Below are 17,122 nucleotides of genomic sequence, written 5' to 3'. Positions count from 1 at the left end.
TAAACTTATCGGATGGACTAACTTCTCATTGATGTATTGTTTCATCGGGATCCAATCCAAATCACGATATAATTTTCTTGTTCCTGAACGGTCTTCTTCAACCTTTTTTAGGTTTAGGCTTTACTCCAAGTAAATATCTGCTCGATTTGTATTTGCACATATAGGAAAAATGCCTCAATACCACATCCTTTCGCTACAACTTCCTTTTTTTCTTTTTATTCCATGTCTCCCGCTAAATAGTAAATATTTAATGCATTCTTCACATTACTCGATTGATTAACATTTTGAGATCATTATTATATATCATCATTATATATTATAAGTGGAAAATCTCTATAAATAGAATATGATATAAGTGGTAATCACAGATATATTACCAATTGGTTTTTTTTTTCTAAACAGAGCCAGTATATTAATATTATATTTCATTTTTTTGGTCTAACCAAGCCAACCATGAATTATAAATTATAATAATTAAGAAGCTTAATCAGTATACCCCCCTAAAAAATAGATTGAATTGCACTTCATTATATTTCATGCTCCAAATTTTTGATGATTCAATCAACCTTTCTTGGGCTAAATAGAGGATATCTCGATCAGGTAAGAGAATGGGGAAATACCATATGACCAAATATATCTGACAAGTCGCACTATGCGTCAATCCACAATGTATCTTCCTCTCCAGGGTTTTAAAAAGGAACTTTTGAAGCATCAATAAGCATTAAATGAGATAAAAATTAATAACCATAGCTCACTTTGATGTGAAAATGTAACAATGTATTTATTGTCTTAATAATATTGTTCTTTGTCCTATTTTATCCATAGATGTAATAAGTTTATAAAAAAGGAAGACAGAAATACTAAAGGAAAATTCTTTTAAATAGGTCCTTTGAATGATTAAAAAAAATAAATAAATGCAGTCACTCATATAAAAGGTATCAACCTCTTACCATTGCATATTGGTACTTATCGGGTGTAGAATAGATATGCTTCATTTTGTTCCTACAAACAAAATTGTTCCATAATTACTAAAATAATAGAACAAATATTAATCCTTTCCCCGAGATAATCCACTCAAAAGGGAAGATCTATAGTATAGTTTTTTTTAAGTGCAATAAAGCTACATAGTGTTTATTTTTCGTTGATAGAGAGGTACTTCCATGGGTTGCCTTGGTATCATGTTCATACCGTCGTATTGAACGATCTTGGTCATTTGCTTGCTCTCCATATAATGCATACATCTCTAGTTGTTGGTTGGGCCGATTCAATGACTCTATACGAATTAGCGGTTATTGGTCCCTCTGACCTTGTTCTGGATCCAACGTGGAGAACAAGGGATGTTTATTATACCCTTCATGGGGCGGTTGGAGTACCATAGGAAGGATTATAACGAATCTGGGTATTTGGAGTTACGAAGGCATGGCCGGTGCACATATTGTGTTTTCTGGCTTACGCTTTTGGCAGCTATCTGCCACTGGGTGTATTGGGATCTAGAAATATTTTATGATGAACATACAGGAAAACCCTCTTTGGATTTGTCCAAAATCTTTGGAATTCATTTATTTCTTTAAGGGATGGCTTGCTTTGGTTTTGGTGCATTTCATGTAACAGGATTGTATGGTCCGGGAATATGAGTACCCAATCCTTATGGACTAACCGTAAAGGTACAATCTGTAAATCTAGCATAGGGTGTGGAAGGTTTTGATCCTTTTGTTTCGGGAGGAATAGCCTCTCATCATATTGTAGCAGGGACCTTGGGCATATTGGCGGGTCTATTCCATCTATACAAAGGATTACGTATGGGAAATATTGAAACGATCCTTTCTAGTAGTATCACTGCTGTCTTTTTTGCAGCTTTTGTTGTTGTTGGAACTCTGTGGTATGGTTCGGCGACTACCTCAATACAATTGTTTGGTCTCTTTTGTTATCAAGGATACTTTCAATAAGAAATATATCGACTAGTTGGTGCTGGGCTAGCCAAAAATCAAAGTTTATCCGAAGCTTGGCCTAAAATTCCTAAAAAATTAGCTTTTTATGATTACATCAGTAATAATCGAACAAAAGGGGATGAAATTGCTATTGGGTGGTTAGGACACCCTATTTATAGAGATAAAGAGGGTCGTGAACTTTTTGTACGTTGTATGCCTACTTTTTTTGAAACATTTTCGGTTATTTTGGTAGATGGAGATAGAATTGTTAGAGCCTATGTTTCTTTTAGAAGGGTAGAATCGAAATACAGTGTCAAGCAAGTAGGTGTAACTATTGAGTTCTATGGCGGCGAACTCAATGGAGCTAGTTATAGTGATCCCGCTACTGTGAAAAAATATGCTAACTGTGCTCAGTTGGGTAAAATATTTGAATTTGATCGTGCTACTTTGAAATATGACGGTGTTTTTCGTAGCAGTCCGAGGGGTTGGTTTACTTTTTGACATGCTTCATTTGCTTTGCTCTTTTTCTTTTGCCACATTTGGCATGGTGCTAGAACCTTGTTCGGAGATGTTTTTGCTGGTATTGACCCCGATTTGGATGCTCAAGTAGAATTTGGAGCATTCCAAAAACTTGGAGATCCAACTACAAGAAGACAAGTAATCTTATAGAATGTTGTTTTGTTATTTTTCATTTTTAGTTTTTTGAGTAGGATACCAGACAAATACTGATTTGAATCGGTACCTTTTCTTTGACTCTTACTCTTTCTTTATATGGGAGACAATCCCAAATAAATAGGTATGGAATCTATAATAGTATGTAAAACAGGATCGAATCTATGGAAGCATTGGTTTATACATTCCTCTTGGTCTCAACTTTAGGAATCATTTTTTTCGCTATCTTTTTTTGTGAACCACCTAAAGTTCCAACTAAAAGGTGAAATGATTTTTCATTATCTCAATTGAAAGTAATAAGCCTCCTAATATTGAGAGGCTCATTACTTCAACTAGTCTCTGTGCTCCTTGAATGGATCTCTTAGTTGTTGAGAGGGTTGCCCAAAATCAGTATATAAGGCGTACCCAGTAAAACTTACAAGTAAACCCGATATAAAGATGGCAACTAGGGTTTCTATTTCCATTATTATATAGTTTCAATACCACAATGGGTCTATGATAAGATCATTTATTTACAAATGGTATACAAAGTCAACAAATCTCAATGAATATAAAATACGATTTATGGCTACACAAACCGTTGAGAGTATTTCTAGATTTGGTCCAAGACGAACTGCTATAGGGAGTTTATTGAAACCATTGAATTCAAAATACGGTAAAGTAGCTCCTGGGTGGGGAACTACTCCTTTGATAAGTATCATAATGGCCTTTTTTGTGGTATTCCTATCTATTATTTTGGAGATTTATAATTCTTCCATTTTATTTGATGGAATTAGAATGAATTAGATTCACAAGAACTAGTAACTAGCTTTTCAATACAAAGTGAATCATTAAGGTCTCTGATTTTTATCCCATTCTATTTTGGTAGTTCGATTGTGAAATTTCTTTGTTTCTATAGTCTCGAAATATGAGTGGGTGGCTTATTATAATTGATCCTGTGGATAGTACAGAGAATGCATCTATCATCTTGATAGAGATGGTTTTACTTTGTCAGATATTCATTCTAGTATTTGAACCACAGAATATAGGAAATAGATTCCAAAGTATTATTACCACTATGATTCATCCTTAATATTCAAACCACGAGTCTAGACTTCCTTTTTTTTTTTTTTTTTCAAAAAGTTAGATTTAACAATTATAAACTGAAATATTTTTATTATTTCAAACTTCTTTACGCTTATTTTGATCAAAGGACAAAGGTGTCGTTGGATTTTTATTCATTCTAGTTAGTCATTGAATAAGTGATAATCGAATAGTTCTTACTCAAGGAGTTTTTAGAATTAATTTCTAAAGAAAGGGTTTTATTGAATCATTGTGGTTCTGGTATGAATCTGGGGTTTTAACCGATTCATAGGGTCTTAGCAAGAGAATTCCTATCAATATCAATAATAAAGAAAACCGTAGTTAAAGGTGCATTACACACAATAAAAAAAACTATAAAATAGGTAAAAAGAAGATTCAAGAGGCCTGTAATCATCACCACAAAGACAAATGAGCTGACTTGAATAAGAGGATTAAGAAGTTTCGAACTTAACTTTCTATTACACATATCTGGTAGAACTAGTATTTTGGTGTTTCTGTTTGAGCCATACTAGATTAAATTCTCATATACGATTCTTTGGGGGGGGGGGGTGTCTGCTCTGTTCACCTATCCCAATAAAATCTGTGATTGGTTTGAAGAACATCCTAAGATTAAGGCAATTGCAGATGATATAACTAGTATAAATGTTCTTCCTCATGTCAACATTTTTTATTGTCTAAGTAGAATTACACTTTTTATTACCGTCCGACCGTTACGGAGGCCTTTGCTTTTATTCAATATATAATGACTGAAGCTAACATTGGTTGGTTAAATCGATCAGGTTATTGATGGTCGGCTAGTGTGATGGTCCTCATGATGATCCCACACGTATTTCGTGTGTATCTCACCGGCGGCTTTAAAAAGCCCCATGAATTTACTTGGGTTACAAGTGTGATTTTGGGTGTATTGACCGCGTCTTTTAGTGTAACTGGTTATTCCTTACCTTGGGACCAAATTGGTTATTGGGTAGTAAAAATTCTAACAGGTGTGCTAAAAGTTATTCCTATAATAGGATCACCCTTGGTAGAGTTATTATGCTGAAGTACTAGTGTGGGACAATCCACTTTGACTCGGTTTTATAGTTTACACACTTTTGTATTACCTCTTCTTACTGCTGTATTCATGTTAATGCACTTCCTCATGATATGTAAGCAAGGGATTTTTGGCCCTTTATAATATAATGTAATGTAATTTATAATGTAAATAATATAAAAATTATATTATATTATAGCTATTTTAAATCAATCATTTATCAATTAGGGTAGGACCAATAGTATTTCATTGCTGCAAATATGTCTTATTTAAACAAATAAGACATGTGCTTGGATATTTCTCTTCAACTCCGTAAAGATGTAATAATGTATTATTTTAATTTTTTTGACACTCATAGTTGAAGTGAATTTTTCGAAGATAAAATGGATTATGGGAGTATGCGACTTGAACTATTGATTGGGCCATGCAGAATATAAGCCCTATACAGAGGTATAGGCTAGTTTGTTTGAAGAGAATCTTTTCTACGATCAGATTCGATCATGTCTTGTATGAATAGGCTCCGTGAGGTCCAGTAGAAAGAATAAGTGGAGTGATGTGACATAATCCCGAAGTATGGAAATGTATTCATTTCCTTTGCATTGACTCGATTTATTATACTATCGGAGTGAAACAAGGGATCTAAAGAAGAATAAGAAGAATAGGGGCTAAACTAGATTGGTAACAAGTAAATCCTTTGTATGTAAAAAGTTTTAATATTCTTGGGGATAAAATCCAATTGCAAGATCTTAGACGACCCAAAAAGCACTTGATCATGATTTGTAAGCCCACTTGGGTTTTGAACATTTATCTCCAAGAACTGAATTCCTTATAATGGATGGTTGTTGAAACTCTAAAAAAGGAAATTTGGTAAATTTTTTCTTACTCTTACATAGAATCGTTCATATAGGTGTGGCTACAATATCAATTTTTTTTTTTTTTTATATGGATCTATTTGGTTTGTTTGATTCTAGCTCGAGCCGGATGATTAAAAATTATCATGTCCAGTTCTTTTGGGGGATGGACCTAGAATAATTTATCTATCCTAATAACAAAAAAAAAAAAAAAAAAAAAGAAACTTACTTGAACGGTCTATGCCAAAATGTTTCATTTTCATAAGGTCTTCTTCACTGTTATTCAAAAGGTCTAATAATGTATATATATTGGACCTTTTAAGGCAATTGTAGATCTTCGGGTGCAATTCTAATTGGTCAATAAAAATAGATTTCAATGCTATTACGCTTTGATTTTTATGTGGTTTAGCCAATCTATCATGAAAAGTAAAAGGGGCAAAGTAACTTTGTGTTGGTTTTTTTCTAAATCAAATTTTTCTTCTTCTGCATATAAAAAGGAAAAAATAAATCAATCAAATTTCGGGAAGCCTCATGAAGTGCTTCCTTAGGAGTTAAACTTCCATTTTGTCCATATTTCAAGAAAAATTATCTCTTGTTTTTCATTCCCATTTGCATAAGAATGAATACTATGATTGGCATTTCGAACAGGCATGAATACAACATCTATAGGATAACCTCCATCTTGAAAGTTATTTGGCATTTTTATATGATACCCGTGATGCCTTTCAAGTTGTAATTCAATGCACAAATTAATTGGTTCCATTAAGTTCGCTATAGCTTGTGTATTATCAACGATTTCCACCGAAAGGTGGTGAGATGATGTGTTGAGTAGTTACATATCGGGGACCTTTGACACAAATAGATGCATCATGAATTCCAGAAAGGTTACGTCTCTATACAATTTCTTTCAACTCACTAAAATTTCATGTACAGATTCTTGAATACCCACTATGGCATTCAAGAATCTGTATATACCTTGATCCACTACTATTTGAATAGCATTTCCCACTGTGGTTTGAGTGGCAAATGGTGACCCTTGTCTTGTACCCCTGAATATACAAGTACCGGTAGAAGACCATGAATTACTCGATCCCTTACATCCGTAATAGTCACAATAGAATTGTTGACACTTGCTTGAACATGAATAACTCCCTTCCGTATTCTACGCTCATCTTTATGTGAACCAACATGTCTATGCTTATGTGAGCCAGTTCTTGTTATAGGTTTTTCCATATTTTATCATCTCATAAACAGAAGTCAGAGATATATGGATATATCCATTTCATGTCAAAATGGATCCTTTATTTTTATTTCTGTATTTATACAACGGTTCCTTTAGACTTATAGAGTCCTTTTTTGTTTAGAAAGATTATCATTGTCTTTGTCTATGTCTCGGGTTGGAACAAATTACTATAATTCATCCCCGTCTATGGATCAGTCGACATTTTTCATAAATTTTATGCGTAAAGGCTATTATTTTCATATTTATCATTCCTTAACTTAATTATAACTTTCTTTATTAGAAGAAAATAAGTTGCTTCAAATTTTTAACATCGAATTGTATACCCCAAAAATGAATGTTGAAATTGAAAAAACCATCTAATCATTGGAATCTTTTTTCGGAGTCTATAAACTATACGTCTGCTGGTTGAATCAAAACGACTTGCTTCATTTTTTCTTTGATTTCCTCATCGTATACGTATAAAAAACCTACTTATAATAATTTTTGAAACATAATCTAGAATTAGATTTTTTTGATTTATTTCATCTATTCCATGACCGAAATAGGGGGGGATACACATTACACCATGATTTTGAATCAAAAGTTCAAGAAATGGCAAATCTATTCACTCTACCAATAACCGAACCGGATCTGGTGGATTATAAAGGATATGCCTTTTCTATTGATTCCTACAGATTGGATCAAAAATCATTCTTGAATGAGGTATTCAACTTTAGGTTTTTTATTGAATTTATAGGAACATTCGAAACATTTCATTTATGAGCAGAAGAGCCATTTTCATTTTCAAGTAGTGTTCGATTGATTACATATTAATCAACATTCGATTGAATGGTCAGAGGTTATCGACAAAAAATATTTGTCTAAGTCACTTCCTTTCTATTTGTCCAAGTTGCTTCTTTTTTTTGTTCAAGTTTCTTATCTGTTTGTCTAACTTACTTCCTTTTTTTCTTTATGAGTTTTGGGAATATCCCCATTCATAGGTCTGAGATCCACATCTATGAATTGAAAGGTCCAAATGATCAACTCTACAATCAGTTGCTAGAGTCAAGAGGCCTTCAAATCGTTCATTTGAAAAAATGGAAACCCTTCTTATTGGATGATCATGATACTTCCCAAAAAGTGAAATTCTTGATCAATGGAGGAACAATATCACCATTTTTGTTCAATAAGAAACCAAAGTGGATGATTGACTCATTCCATACTAGAAATAATTGCAGGAAATCTTTTGATAACATGGATTCCTATTTCTCAATGATATCCCACGATCAAGCCAATTGTCTGAATCCCGTGAAACCATTTCATAGAAATTCATTGATATCTTCTTTTTATAAAGCAAATCGACTTCAATTCTTGAATTATCCACATCACTTCTACTTCTATTGTAACAAAGGATTTCTTTTTTATGTGGAAAAGGCCCGTATCAATAATTATGATTTTACATATTGACAATTCCTCAATATATTGTTCATTCACAACAAAATATTTTCTTTATGCGGCGGTAAAAAGAAATATGGTTTTTTTTAGAGAGATACTAGTTCACCAATCAAGTTATAGGTGTCTAACATATTCATACCTAACGATTTTCCATAAAATGCTGATGAAAAGTATAACTTGTACAAATCTTTCCATTTTCCAATTTGATCCAATCCATTCATTTGTAAAGCTATTTACTCGATCGTAGATATTGCTGAAACACTTCGAATAGAGGGACAAAAATCAATTTTGAAAGAACTTATTGTCAACCTCTTTCATATATGAATCTATGTAATTCAGAAGGGAAGAAATTGCATCAGTATCTTAATTTCAATTAAACATGGGTTTGATTCACACTCCATGTTCTGGGAAATATTTATCATCCGAAAAGAGGAAAAAATGGGGTCTTTGTCTAAAGAAATGCTTTAAGAAAGGGCAGATGTATAGAACCTTTCAACAAGATAGTGTTTTTTCAACTCTCTCAAACTGGAATATATTCCAAACATATATGCCATGGTTCCATACTTCGACAGGATACAAATATCTAAATTTGATATTTTTAGATAGTTTTTCAGACCTATTGCCGATACTAAGTAGCAGCCCAAAATTTGTATCCATTTTACATGATATTATGCGTGAATCAGATATATCATGGTGAATTCTTCAGAAAAACTATGTCTTCCATAGTGGAATCTGATAAGTGAGATTTCGAGTAAGTGTTTACATATCAACACATCTGAGATCGCCAAACGTTCGAGAGTTCCTCTATTCAATCCTTTTCCTTCTTCTTGTTGCTAGATATCTCATTGGGACACACCTTCTATTTGTTTCTTGAGTCTATAGTGAGTTACAGACGAAGTCCAAAAGGGTCAAATCTTTGATGATTCCATCATACATGATTGAGTTGCAAAAACTTCTGTATATATATCCTACATCTGAATTGAATTCATTCTAGTTAAATAATCCCTTTCTAATTGTTCTGAAAGAATTAAGAGATTCTTTAGAAGAAATACACGATTCTGTTTCTGGCGGCAACATGCTATGAGGTGGTGGTCCCGCCTATAGGGTCAAATTAATACGTTCTAAGAAGAAATATTTGAATATCAATCTCATCGATATTGTTAATTTCATAATTATCATACGAAATCCTATCAATCGAATCACTTTTTCAATAAATACAAGACATCTAAGTCACACAAGTAAAGAGATCTATTCATTGATAAGAAAAAGAAAAAAATGTGAACGGTGATTGGATTGATGATAAAATAGAAGCTTAGGTCTCGAACAATGATTCGATTGATGATAGAGAAAGAGAATTCTTGGTTCAGTTCTCCACCTTAATGACAGAAAAAAGGATTGATCAAATTTTATTGAGTTTAACTCATGGTGATCACTTATCAAAGAATGACTCTGGTTATCAAATGATTGAACAACCGGAAGCAATTTACTTACGATGCGTAGTTGACATCCATAAAAAGTATCTAATGAGTTATAAGTTTAATACATCCTATTTAGCAGAAAGACGGATATTCCTTGCTCATTATTAGACAATCACTTATTCACAAACCTCATGCCGGGCTAATAGTTCTCATTTCCCATCTCATGGAAAACCTTATCCCTCTCTTGGAGTCTTTTAATGATAGGTTCTATAGGAACTGGATGATCCTATTTGGTCAAATACCTAGTATTTCTGAACAAGTTCCTGGATAAAAAAAGATTTTCTTATTGATGATAGTGACAATATTGACCGTGACCTTGATACGGAGCTGGAGCTTCTAACTATAATGAATGTGTTAACTATGGATATGATGTAAAAAATAGACCGATTTTATATCACCCTTCAATTCAAATTATCAAAAGCAATGTCTCCTGGGATAATATGGGTTCCAAACGTTCATGATCCAGATGTGAATGAGCTTAATTACTTATCCCTCGATCTAGTAGTGAACTATCTCTCAAAGGATTGTGAAAGATGTTCCACTAGAAATATTCTTATTATTGCTTCAACTCATATTCCCTAAAATGTGGATCCCGCTCTAATAGCTTTGAATAAATTAAATACATGCATTAAGATACAAAGGCTTCTTATTCCACAACAACGAAAGCACTTTTTCACTCTTTCATATACTAGGGGATTTCACTTGGAAAAGGAAATGTTCCATACTAATGGATTCGGGTCCATAACCATGGTACGAGATCTTGTAGCACTTACCAATGAAGGCCTATCGATTAGTATTATGAAGAAGAAATCAATTATAAGTACTAATATAATTAGATATGCTCTTCATAGACAAACTTGGGATTTGCGATCCCAGGTAAGATCGATTCATGATCATGGGAACCTTTTATATCATATAGGAAGGGCTGTTGCACAAAATGTACTTCTAAGTAGTTGCTTCATAGATCTTATATCTATCTATATAAAGAAATCATGTAACAAAGGGGATTGTTATTCGTACAAATGGTACTTCGAACTTGGAACAAGCATGAAGAAATTAACGATACTTCTTTATCTTTTGAGTTGTTCTACCGGATCGGTCACTAAAGACCTTTGGTCTCTACCTAAGCACGATGAAAAAATTAAGATCACTTCTTATGGACTCGTTGAGAATGATTCTGATCTAGTTCATGGCCTATTAGAAGAGGAAGGCACTTTGGTGGGATCCTCATGGATAGAAAAAGATTGTAGCCAGTTCGATAATGATCGAGTGACATTGCTCCTTCGGCCCAAACCAAGCAATCCCTTAGATATGATGGAAAATGGATCTTGTTCTATCATTGAGCACAGATTTATCTATGAACAATATGAGTTGAAATGTGAAGAAGGAGAAGGAGAAGGAGTCCTCGACCCATAATGGATAAAGGAGGATTTATTCAATCAAATAGTTTGGCCTCCTAGAATATGGCACCCTTGGGGCTCTCTATTTGATTGTATCGAAAGGCCCAATGAATTGGGATTTCCATATTGGGCCAGGTCATTTCAGGGCAAGTTGATCATTTATGATGAAAAGGATGGACTTTAAGAGAGTGATTCAGAGTTCTTGCAGAGTGGAACCATGCGGTACCAGACACGAGATCAACATTCCAAAGAACAAGGCTTTCTTCGAATAAGCCAATTCATTTAGGACCCTACAGATCCACTTTTTTTCCTATTCAAAAATCTGCCTGTTGTCTCTGTGTTTTCACATCGAGAATTCTTTACAAATGAAGAGATGTCAAAGTGGCTTCTTACTTCCCAAACAGATCTTCCTACATCTATATATAAATGTTGGTTTATCAAGAATACGCAAGAAAAGTACTTTGAATTGTTGATTGATTGCCATAGATAACTTTGAACCAATAGTTCATTATCTAAAGGATTTTTCCATTCTAATACTCCATCCGAGAGTTATCAGTATTTATCAAAGCTGTTCCTATCTAACGGAAAGCTGTTGGATCAAATGACAAAGACATTGCTGCGAAAAATATGACTTTTTCCATATGAAATGAAAATTGGATTCATGTAACAAAAGAAAGTTTTCCCATTCCTTAGCTGGAAAGATATGTGGCCATGAAAGAGGGATTAAATGGAACAGAATTGACCGGGTGGTAGAGTCATGGAAACACTTGTTTCTTCCATATTTTGGATCCCAGCTCCATGGAACAATATACTACTGCTGAAACATGGAAGAATTGAAATCTTAGATCAAAACATTAGGGATGGATGGTATGAACTGGCTAAACAAGAATTCTTGAACAGCGAACAACCAGAGCTATTACTCATTACATCAAAAAATTTTCATTAATGAAAGATCTAAATCCATTGAAAAATAAAAAATACGCATGTTGGATGAAAGATCTTCTGTCTCATGGTAGCCTGCTCCGGTTCCCTTATGAAACTTTCGTTATTGGGTTAGCCATACACTTCACATGGCATCATTAAATGATACAAGTCTTGGATAAGAATCTACAATGCACTAGAATCTCCTTGTTGATGATCCTTTACTACGACAGCATCTAGGTTCCTCAAACAATGTGATATCTCACATCGGGTAAATCTTTAACCTTTCCACTTCTTATTAAGACTACAGAATGTTCTTGTAAATTATGGCCGTTACCAGGGATATAAGCAGTGATTTCAAATCCAGAGGTTAAGTATACTCTAGCAACTTATGTAAGGTAGAGTTTGGTTTTCTGGGGGTGATAGTGGAAATGTTGACAGACAAGTCACCTTTACTGCCACTCGATAGAACGGGACATGAGATTTTCATCTCATACGGCTCCTCATTCAATTATTTTGAAGTCATTGGATCCTTTTCCTTGTTTGAGAATCTCTTCCCTTCTTCCATGCCATTCCGAAGAGTAACTAGGACCAATTCAGTCACGTTTTCATTCATTTGGAATCCGGGCTCTTCTACTTTACTTATTTTTTTTTATTACTTTTCCCTGTCTTTTCTTTTTTTATTTTATTCCTTTGCATCATTGCTTAAGTGCCATAGGTTTGATCCTGTAGAATCTGACTCATTTTCTCATTAAGCGAAAGGCATGAAATAAATTAAATTGATTTTCCGATCAAAAGTACTATGTTATGTGAAATCTTCGATTTTCTTCTCTTTCTCTGTCCTTATCTGGTAGGTACAGTGTTTGAGTCAACAAAGAACCTTTTCTTCTGTATAAATGTATTTGTATAAATTGATATTATTACATTCCAATTCCTTCCCGATACCTCCCAAGGAAAATCCCGAATCGGATCCCAAATTAATGGGTTAGTATGAGTTTATCCGTGTGGTTATGCACTATTCGAATAGGATTCCATCTTCTGAAAGATCCTGGATTTTATGCTTTGATGGGTCTCCAAGATCCTTTTGATGACCTATGTTGTGTTGAAGGGATATCCATGTGAATTGATCGATTGTGTAAAGCACGCGATAGCAACGGAACCAGGGAAAGTATACAGAAAATACAATTATTTTCTATTATATTAGCATTTTCTATTATATTAGTATTAGTTAGTGATCTCAGCTTAGTTAGTCCTTTCTTCCATGATGAACTATTGGCACCAGTCCTACATTTTGTCTTTGTGGACCGAGGAGAAAGGGGGTTCAACAGGAAGAGGATTGTAACATGAGAGAAGCAAAGGGGTAAACCTCTTTCAAATATACAACATGGATTCAAGGAATGCAGTGTAGTTGGACTCTCATGTCAATCCAAATGAATCATTCTTTCCACGGAGGGAAATCTATGCTTGCTAGGTAAGAGGATAGCAAGTTACAAATTCTAGCTCGGTAGGACATGTATTTCTATTACTATGAAATTTATAAACGAAGTAGTTAATGGTGGGGTTACCATTATCCTTTTTATAGTGACAAATCTTGGAATGCGTTCCTAAGAAAAGGAATTTGTACATTTTTTGGGGTCTTGAAAGGGCATGGAAACACATAAAAACTCCTAAATGGAAATGGAAAAGAGATGTAACTGCAGTTCCTTCGGAAATGGTAAGATCTTTGGCACAAGAAGGAGTTGATCTGTATCATCTTGACTTGGTTCTAATTTTTGCATATTTTTTTAAGAATACTGAGTCGGGCTCTTCTCCTACTCGTATCGAATAGAACATGCTATGGCTCAAATCCATAGTCAATCTTATTTTCAATAGGAACAAATGACAATTGAATCCATTTTTTACCATTATTTTTGTATCCGTAATAGTGCGAAAAGAAGGCCCAGCCCCAAGTTGAATCCATTGAGTTTTTTGGCCCTTTGCTTTAAGATTAGTCAGTTCTATTTGCCTTAGGATTAGTCAGTTCTATTTCTCTTGATGGGGGGCAAGGCAAGGGAACCTCGATGTCAGCTTTTCGCCACCTTGGGCTGTAGTATGTTCCAAGGGTTAGGCTATTTGCCCATTAAAGTGGTATGTGAGCTGGGTTCAGAACATCATGAGACAGTTCGGTCCATACCTGGCATGGGCATTAAAGCATTGAGAGGACCTTTCCCTAGTACAAGAGAATCAGGAAGAATGCACCTCTAGTGTACAGTTATTGTGCCCACGGTAAACACTAGGTAGCCAAGTGCGGAGCGAATAACTGCTAAAAGCATCTAAGTAGTAAGCCCACCCCAAGATGAGTGCTCTCCTATTCCAACTTCCCCAGAGCTTCTGGTAGCACAGCTAAGATAGTGACTGGTTTTCTACCCTTACGAGGGTGGAGCAACAGAAGTTTTAAGAATTTAAGAGAAGGTCACGGTGAGACGAGCTGTTTATCATTACGATAGGTGTCAAATGGAAGTGCAGTGATGTATGCAGCTGAGGCATCCTAACAAACTGGTAGACTTGAACCTTGTTCCTACATGACCCGATCAATTAGATCAAATGCTCGCCATCTATTTTCATTGTTCAACTCTTTGACAACACGAAAAAACCATTGTTCAACTCTTTAAGACACATGAAAAAACCAAAAGCTCTGCCCTCCCTCTCTATCTATCCAAGGGATGGAAGGGTAGAGGCCTTTGTTGTCCCCTCCAATCAAGAATTGGGGCTTCATAATCACTAGCCAATATGCTTTTCTCTCATGCCTTTGTTCGTTCGTGGTTCGATATTCTGGTGTCCTAGGCATAGAGGAACCACATCAATCCATCCCAAACTTGGTGTTTAAACTCTACTACTGTGATGATACTATAGAGGACGTCCTGCAGGAAAAATAGCTCGATGCCAGGATGATAAAAAGCTTAACACCTCTCATTCTTACTACTTTATTTTTTCAATATGAAAAAAAAAATGAAAAATGCAAAGGTCATCTTATTCAAAACCCTAATTATGAAATCCCTTCTCTCCCACTTCGTACCTTGGAATGCACCATTCTTATATACAGAGAGGTGCTTTCACATCTTCTTAACCTAGAACGAATGGGAGAGGAAAGGTTCCTTCTTTTTTTTGGGCACTCCCGAGAACAGATCTAGTCAAGATGGGGTGGGGCCTGTAACTCAGAGGATTAGAGCACGTGGCTATGAACCACGATGTCAGGGGTTTGAATACCTCCTCGCCCACAACTGCCAAAGAGGTAAGAACCTTTCCCTCTGGGGGTAGGAAAATCATGATTGGGATTGCGAACCCCGAGCTATGGAATTTGGGCATGGGTCTTTTGTTGAAATGGAATGGCCTTACTATTTCTTTTTTCTTTCTTTTTATTTATCATTAATGGTCGATAAATTAAATATAGGATGCCCAGCCTGAAGGCCGAATTGGCATATTTTTTTGTTTTATGCCATGTAATTCTTCCTCAGCCAGTCTGGGGCAGAATAGTGGAGAAAGTACAAGTATTAGTAGCATAGGCAAAATGCATTCCTCGTCATTAATATGTTTGCTTGTGGTAATTGTGGCCTTTCGGGTGAATCGATGACTACATCTTTGATGCACTTGCTAGTACATCTGACCAATATGAGGTTGAAGTTTCCTTTATAACTCCCGAAACTTCTTCGTAGTGTCTCTATTCCATGCCTCATTTCATAGGGAACCCAAAAGTGGCTTTATTTCATTATATTCCATCCATATCCCAATTCCATTCATTTAATATCCCTTTGGTGTCATTGAGTTAAGAGATGTCATTTCCAGTCCAGCTCTTTCTCTTTCTATATATATATATATGGAAAGTTTAAAAATCATCATATAATAATCTAGAAATTGCAATGGAAAAGAAAAAAGGGAGGTTTGTGATGATTTTTAAATCTTTTATACTAGGTAATCTAGTATCCTTATGCATGAAGATAATCAATTCGGTCATTGTGGTTTGACTCTATTATGGATTTTTGACCACATTCTCCATAGGGCCCTCTTATCTCTTCATTCTCTGAGCTCGCATTATAGAAAAGGAGAAGAAAGAATTGAGAAGAAAGTATCAGCAATAACCAATTTTATTATGGGACAGCTCATGATGTTCATTCGATCTATTATGTGCCTCTACATCTAGCATAAGGTAGAGCTCATACAATAATTGTCCTAGCTCTACCGTATCTTTTGTTTCATTTCTTATGGAACAATCACAAACACTTTTTTGATTATGGATCTACTAATACGAATTCAATGCGTAATCTTAGCATTCAATGTGCATTCCTGAATAATCTCATTTTTAATTACTCAACCATTTCATTTTACCAAGTTCAATGTTAGTCAGATTAGTCAACATTTATATGTTTTGATGCAACAACAAGATGTTATTTGTAACAAGTAGTTTTATTGGTTGGTTAATTGGCCACATTTTATTCATGAAATGGGTTGGATTGGTATTAGCTTGGATACAGCAAAATAATTCTATTAGATCTAATGTACTTATTAGATCTAATAAGTAGATTGTATTAGATCTAGTGAGAAATTCCATGGCTTGAATCTTTAGTACTCTCTTATTTATTACGTGTATCTACTATTTAGGCAGAATATTTGTCACCCATTGTTACAAACAAACTGAAAGAAACCTAAAAAATGGAAGAAAAGGGGGAAAGTGAGGAAGAAACAGATGTAGAAATAGAAACAACTCCAAAAACGAAGGGGACTCACCAGGAACAAGAGAGATCCACCAAAAAAGATCTTTCTCCTTCCCTTTTTTGGGAAGAAAAGGAGGATCCGGACAAAATTGATGAAACAAAAGAGATACGAGTGAATGGAAAGGAAAAAAGAAAGGATGAATTCCACTTTAAAGAGACACGCTATAAAAATAGACCCATTTATGAAACATATTATACGGATGTGGATGAAAATGAAGAAAATTCAAAGTTAGAAATATTTACAGAAAAAATACTATGGATTGAAAAACCTCTTGTTAATATTCTTTTTGACTATAAACGATGGAATAGGCCATTCCGATATATAAAAAACAAT

General features: G+C 34.7%; 1 pseudogene; it reads left to right on the top strand.

Annotated features, from left to right (window-relative positions):
* The first annotated feature begins 7,398 nt into the window (after positions 1–7,398).
* Positions 7,399–11,786, top strand: LOC132799940 (protein Ycf2-like; annotated as a pseudogene).
* The last annotated feature ends 5,336 nt before the right edge of the window (positions 11,787–17,122 follow it).

This window comes from Ziziphus jujuba, chromosome 11, assembly GCF_031755915.1.
Source record: "Ziziphus jujuba cultivar Dongzao chromosome 11, ASM3175591v1".
NCBI classification, from domain to species: domain Eukaryota; kingdom Viridiplantae; phylum Streptophyta; class Magnoliopsida; order Rosales; family Rhamnaceae; genus Ziziphus; species Ziziphus jujuba.
Note: the sequence above shows the minus strand (reverse complement) of the source record. Positions and strands in the feature narration are given on the sequence as shown.